A 6,917-nucleotide genomic window follows, 5' to 3' on the forward strand; every position below is an offset into this window, starting at 1 on the left:
AAAAAAATATTACTTAAGTCTGCCTCAAGTGGAGGAGTTCAAGTACCTCGGAGTCTTGCTCACGAGTGAGGGAAGAGTGGATCGTGAGATCGACAGGCGGATCGGTGCGGCATCTTCAGTAATGCGGACACTGTATCGATCCGTTGTGGTGACGAAGGAGCTGAGACGGAAGGCAAAACTCTCAATTTACCGGTCGATCTACGTTCCCATCCTCACCTATGGTCATGAGTTTTGGGTTATGACCCAAAAGACCGGATGGCAGAGCTTCTCACCCTATCTCTAAGGGAGAGCCCCGCCACCCGGTGGAGCAAACTCATTTCGGCCGCTTGTACCCGTGATCTTATCCTTTCGGTCATGACCCAAAGCTCATGACCATAGGTCAGGATGGGAACGTAGACCGACCGGTAAATTGAGAGCTTTGCCTTCCATCTCAGCTCCTAGGTACTTGAACTCCTCCACTTGGGGCAGGGTCTTCTCCCCAACCCGAGATGGCATTCCACCCTTTTCCTTGATGTTGAAAGTGCCTTAACTTGTGTGTGAATTGTAAATGTATGCTTGTTGTTCAATATAAAAACCTTTTTTTTTTAATTGAAAAAAATTTCGACTTCAGTTAACCAAAAAGATTGTAAATGTTGTGTTTACAATTGTTAACATTGTACCAAACAAAACATTGTATATGTTGTAAGCACAATACCAATGGAGCGCAATTTGCAAAATGCGCAACCGCATTTTGCAAATTTAAAGGCCTACTGAAATGAGATTTTCTTATTTAAACGGGGATAGCAGGTCCCTTCTATGTGTCATACTTGATCATTTCGCGATATTGCCATATTTTTGCTGAAAGGATTTAGTAGAGAACATCGACGATAAAGTTCGCAACTGTCTGTGTTAAGAGAAAAGCCCTGCGTCTACCGGAAGTCGCAGACGATGACGTCGCAAGTGTGGGGGCTCCTCACACATTCAGATTGTTTTTAATGGGAGTCTCCAACAAAAAGTGCTATTCGGACAGAGAAAACGACAATTTCCCCATTAATTTGAGCGAGGATGAAAGATTTGTGTTTGAGGATATTGATAGCGACGGACTAGAAAAATATAATTCTGGGAAATCCCTTATCTGCCTATTGTGTTGCTAGTGTTTTAGCGAGTTAAAAAGTACCTGATAGTCGGAAGGGTGTCTCCACGGGTGTCTTGGTGCGCAGTGTCTCAGGGGAGTCGACGGCAGCTATGGACGGCGCAAGCTCAGCTTTTCTCCGGTAAGAACTGACTTTTTAACCACAATTTTCTCACTGAAACCTGCTGGTTGACATTCCGTCTTGATTCATGTTCGCTTGACTGCGCTCTGATCCATAGTAAAGTTTCAGCTCTGGGAATTTTAAACAAGGAATCACCGTGTGCTTGTGTGGCTAAAGGCTAAAGCTTCCCAACTCCATCTTTCTACTGTGACTTCTCCAATATTAATTGAACAAATTGCAAAAGATTCAGCAACACAGATGTCCAAAATACTGTATAATTATGCGATTAAAGCAGACGACATTTAGCTGTGTGTGTGCGTAGTGCTCATACTTCCTAAAAACTCGTGATATCTTGCGTACACGTCATCATTACACGACATTTCTAAGACGAAAGTCCCGGGAAATTTAAAATTGTAATTTAGTAAACTAAAAAAGCCGTATTGGCATGTGTTGCAATGTTAATATTTCATCATTGATATATAAACTATCAGACTGCGTTGTGGGTAGTAGTGGGTTTCAGTAGGCCTTTAATATCAAATCAAATCAAATGTTTATTGAATTAATCACTATACAGTACATCCACAACTAAACTACTAAGAAGTGTGGATTCAGGCCGGGTGGCCTATTTCAAGTTCCAGGTAACCCTACATTATTATATTTATTAATATTAAACCAAGTTGTGATAGTAGTTTAGTCAGTAGTTCTGTCGTGGATGTACACTGTATAGTGATGAATCCAATAAACTTTTGATTTGACATTAAATTTGCAAATTGCGCGCCATTGGTATTGTGCTTACAACATATATGATAGCCCTCTGCCATGTGACTGCCAGCTTGCTAACGCGCTAGCTTAGCTGAGATATTTCCTCTCAGTTGTTGAATATTTACTTTTAGTACAACATGGAAAACATGGCTCAGTCATATTTACTACTAGCTGGCGACTTGTGTGCGTCACATGACTCAATAAACATGTTTATTTCTCACTACTCACGTCAGCCATGTTGCCAGCATCTGCTAGCGTGTTAGCCGGCTGATGGCTTCTGGCAGCCGGCGGGTGGCCATCATGGGGGCGGGGCTGAGCGATGATTGGGGGTTCATATGCAGATCATGTGACCTGCTTCCACTTGACTGACAGCTGTTGACCCCGCCCACTCGGCCTCCGCCATGTTGCAAAGTTTGACACATTTCCTATAATTAGACGCAGCATTGAGCGCTACTGCTTACAAGACGCGGGGCCGCCATCTTGGAGTGGTGATCTGCTCCACTCAGTGCAATACAATTGGCAGGAGCAATGAACTGTCAGCGCATTTAATTCATTTTACCTCACTTAATACCACTGATTTTCAGGCTTTTTTTTTTGTCATACGTGTAGCTATGACAAAGGACACATGTTTTATTATTCATAGTTTGCTTAACAGTAATAGAATATTCTTATATGCTATAAGTGACCAGACGTCCAAAATCAAAACTGGGAATATAATCACAGAGAAGGGAGACAAAAACGGTCAGCTATTTTTAAATTGAAGAAACAATATGATTAGATTATATATACATCCGTATATCCTACATAAACAATGTATGAATACATTAGATATCGATATATTTTGGGGACCTATAGACTGTATCTCTGTTGCTGCAGCAGCGGAGTGTTTATTCTGTCTTGACACTTTGTATTGATATCTTCTATTACATTCTTCCTTTAAATGATAATGTTTACAGTGATTGTTTTATATGTATTTTTTATGTATTTCGCTTTGGACAAAAGCCTCCGCCAAATACTTAAACATAAACTACACATAACCTACTCAGTCGCCTAGTGGTTGGAGTGTCCGCCCTGAGATCGGTAGGTTTTGAGTTGAAACCCCGGCCGAGTCATACCAAAGACTAAAAAAATGGGATCTTTACCTCGCTGCTTGGCACTCAGCATCAAGGGTTGGAATTGGGGGTTAAAACACCAAAAATGATTCCCGGGCGTGGCCACTGCTGCTCTCCACTGCTCCCCTCACCTCCCAGGGGGTGATCAAGGGGATGGGTCAAATGCAGAGAACACATGTCACCACACCTAGTGTGTTTGCGACTGTCATTGCTACTATAACTTTAACTTAACTTATATAAACACCTGAAAGTATCTATAATCTGCTAAAACCACCAATCTGTTTCACTGGATTCAGAATAAAACCAAATTCTGTCTTACCCAACAATCTTAGTATTTGAATATTGTTACTTGAAGACTTATTCCTGGTTACAATCTGTTAAGAGGGTATTGTCTTCTACTTTGCCTAAAATGAGAATGCATCATATTCACTGGCGGCTGGTGAAATTAGTTTTAGGTGGGGCTGAAAGTTGGTAAACCAAACCCCTGTAGGGGGGTCATCCTCCCCAAGAAGATTTCACATACAAATGAAACACTCTGGTGCAATCTGACAAAATAATGTAGACAAAATAGAACATTTCACATGTTTGCAGAGTACTATATACCAGAGGTTCTCAAATGGGCGTACTTGAAGGTATGCCAAGGGGTACGGGAGATTTTTTTTTAAATATTCTAAAAATAGCAACAATTCAAAAATCCTTTATAAATATATTTATTGAATAATACTTCAACAAAATATGAATGCAAGCAACAATTCAAAAATAATTTATCATTATATTTATTGAATAATACTTCAACAAAATATAAATGTAAGTTCATAAACTGTGAAAAGAAATGCAACAATGCAATATTCAGTGTTGACAGCTAGATTTTTTTGTGGACATGTTCCTTAAATATTGATGTTAAAGATTTCTTTTTTTGCGAATAAATGTTTAGAATTAAGTTCATGAATCCAGATGGATCTCTATTACAATCCCCAAAGAGGGCACTTTAAGTTGATGATTACTTCTATGTGTAGAAATATCTATTTATAATTGACTCACTTGTTTATTTTTCAAAAAGTTTTTAGGGGTTTTTATATATTTTTTCCCAAATAGTTCAAGAAAGACCACTACAAATGAGCAATATTTTGCACTGTTATACAATTTAATAAATCAGAAACTGATGACGTAATGCTGTATTTTACTTCTTTATTTCTTGGGGTATTTGAATTAAAAAAATGTTCACAGGGGGTACATCATTGAAAAAAGGTTGAGAACCACTGCTACATACAATTTATTACATATACATATTGAATATATACTTCTCAACTCTGTGGTAATATTCTTTTCACAAAATACAACCAATAGTACGTTAATGTTAAATCTTACTTGTGAAAAGTAATCCCCCGATTCCTATTTTCAAAAGTCCGCTCATTTGAGCAGGAAAATGCTGAACACCAGCCCAGTATCTTTGTTTTCTACCTGTCAACTGTCAGTTTAGGCCAGGGGTCTCAGACATGCTGCCCGCGGGCAAATTGCGGCCCGCTAGACGTTATTTTGCAGCCCCCACCTTAATATGAAATTTTAAAGTTAGTGCGGCTCGCAAGTTTTATACGAATGGCGCTTGACAGCGTTGTGTTATTTGGGTCCAAAATGGCTCTTTCAACGTTCTGGGTTGCCTACCCCTGCGTTGGTGGAAAAGCGGCAAATGAGTGAAAGCAACAGAAACTTTGCCATGGAGACGGGGGTTTTCTTACGTGCCTGGCTGCAGTCACACAGCGACACCTGTCCGTCTGTAATAACAGTCCCCGATAACCTGGACCAACTCAAACGGTTATTTGTTTTTTTTTATTGTTTAATTTGCATTGCCTCACACAATGAACACTACATATATTTCATATGACGCTGAATAACACTCCGGGAGCCGTCGCTTTTTTGCGCTCGCTATCCCGGTACTTTCCCGGCTATTATCCGCCGACCGCCGTGTTGCTGCAGGGAGGAAAAGCCGAACCACACACATTGCGGAAATAACATTATTCTCCGTGCGTCGGCTAATTACAAATATATTCCACAACCCCACAACCCCAAACATGTCTTTTTCAAAGCCTTCAGTGAAAAGAAAGGTTAATGGTGAGCAAAGACAATCCTAGGAAAAGTGGGAGATGCAATATTTCTTTGTTGAGCACAGGGGCACTCCGACGTGTCTTTTTTGCACAAAGAATACAATTTGAAATGTCATTTATACAACTGGACATTCAGAGGAGTATGCAACATTTTTTTAAGAAATATTTTCTTGCGTTTCAGCCTCACCCAGACTCTGCATCCAGTGGCGCCCAGGTGAACTGAGTTTGAGACCCCTGGTTTAGGCTGCTTGCCGGCTCCTCATCACCACTTCAAGATGGCGGCCGAATTTCTCGCGTCACAGCAGCCAATGCTACTTATATAAAATGTCTACGCATTTCATGTTCAAATGTTGTCGTTTCCTATAGGAAGTCCGGGAAGGTCACTTCCTGTCCCCTGGCGCTGTTTGGTACTGTTTTTGTACTTGATTTGATTATTATTATTTCTTGATTGTTTGTAAATGTTGCACATTATAAATTAAGGTTTATAATAATTCCCAAAAAATAAGTTCACTTCCTGTTTTCAGCGTGTGAGGTGATGTCAGAGAGTCCACTCCAGAACCAGAACCAAGGTCACAGTGTGAGGAAGAATCAGCTGTGAGAAGTATGGACTCATTAGAGGCCCACATCTTTGAGGGAGGGGGGCAATCTGTCAGGATCCGCGAGAACAGGCCGCCTAGACCGTTCCCCTGATCAGCTGAGAAGGATTGAGTTTCAGCAGTCCGGCCTCCTTAATGACCCCTTTAGGTGGCCGGCAGAGACCCAGCACCAGGCGGAGAGTCTGTGATCCTCAGCAGCACCGCCTTCACATTCTGACTGGCACCCAGGACTCTCAATCTGGACGACATCTGCGGCCCGGCCCAGCCGTGTCATTAGGGACAGGCCGCTCGGACACCGCGCACCAGAAACTTCCCTCGGCCTCCGAACGCATCTCAGGGGACAGGGGTCCTGTACTTGGGGACCCCCAGGGAGATGAAAGCCCACCATTGTTACCTGTCAGGGGAGGACCTGAGGGGTCTCCAGGGAGTCATGGACCCCCTTTTGTTTCCATAACACCCGCAGCAGATCTGACTGCTTTAGCTTGGAATTGTGCTAAAATGCTAACATAATCATCAGTAAAACAGGCTGACATGAGTAATAGTATAACATGCTAACATAATCATTAATAAACATGCTAACATGAATATTTGTACAACATGCTGACATAATCATTAATAAACATGCTAAAATGAATATTAGTATATCATGCTAACATAATCATTTGTAAAACATGCTGACAATTGTAATAGTATAACACGCTAACATAATCATTAATAAACATGCTAACATGAACATTAGTATATCATGCTAACATTATTATTATTAAAAATCCTAACATGAATATTAGTTTAACATGCTGACATAACCATTAAAAAAATGCTAACATGAATATTAGTGTAACATGCTAACATAATCATTTGTAAAATATGCTAACACAAATGTTAGTATAACATGCTATCATAATCATTTGTAAAATATGCTAAAATGCTAACATAATCATCAGTAAAACAGGCTGACATGAGTAATAGTATAAGATGCTAACATAATCATTAATAAACATGCTAACATGAATATTAGTATATCATGCTAACATAATTATTATTAAAAATCCTAACATGAATATTAGTTTAACATGCTGACATAATCATTGAAAAAATGCTAACATAAATATT

The 6,917-nt window shown here is 40.2% G+C and overlaps 1 protein-coding gene and 1 long non-coding RNA gene across 8 annotated transcripts in view; one reads left to right on the forward strand and one right to left on the reverse strand.

Annotated features, from left to right (window-relative positions):
• Positions 1–2,349, reverse strand: part of LOC133537445 (latent-transforming growth factor beta-binding protein 4-like) — a 108,645-nt gene extending 106,296 nt beyond the window's left edge. For 2 of the 7 annotated variants that reach the window (XM_061878455.1, XM_061878454.1), the window contains exon 1: positions 2,223–2,250. The gene's annotated coding sequence lies outside the window, so the exon portion shown is untranslated. Of the gene's footprint in view, positions 1–1,156; positions 1,461–2,222 lie in introns of those variants that run through there. The other 5 variants (XM_061878458.1, XM_061878451.1, XM_061878452.1 and 2 more) reach the window with 4 other exon arrangements.
• LOC133537448 (uncharacterized) lies at positions 440–6,460 on the forward strand. The gene is made up of 3 exons (XR_009802700.1): positions 440–1,253; positions 5,390–5,615; positions 5,733–6,460. It is a non-coding gene; the product is annotated as an uncharacterized LOC133537448 (long non-coding RNA).
• Positions 6,461–6,917: the final 457 nt, after the last annotated feature.

This window comes from Nerophis ophidion, linkage group LG18 (assembly GCF_033978795.1).
Source record: "Nerophis ophidion isolate RoL-2023_Sa linkage group LG18, RoL_Noph_v1.0, whole genome shotgun sequence".
NCBI classification, from domain to species: domain Eukaryota; kingdom Metazoa; phylum Chordata; class Actinopteri; order Syngnathiformes; family Syngnathidae; genus Nerophis; species Nerophis ophidion.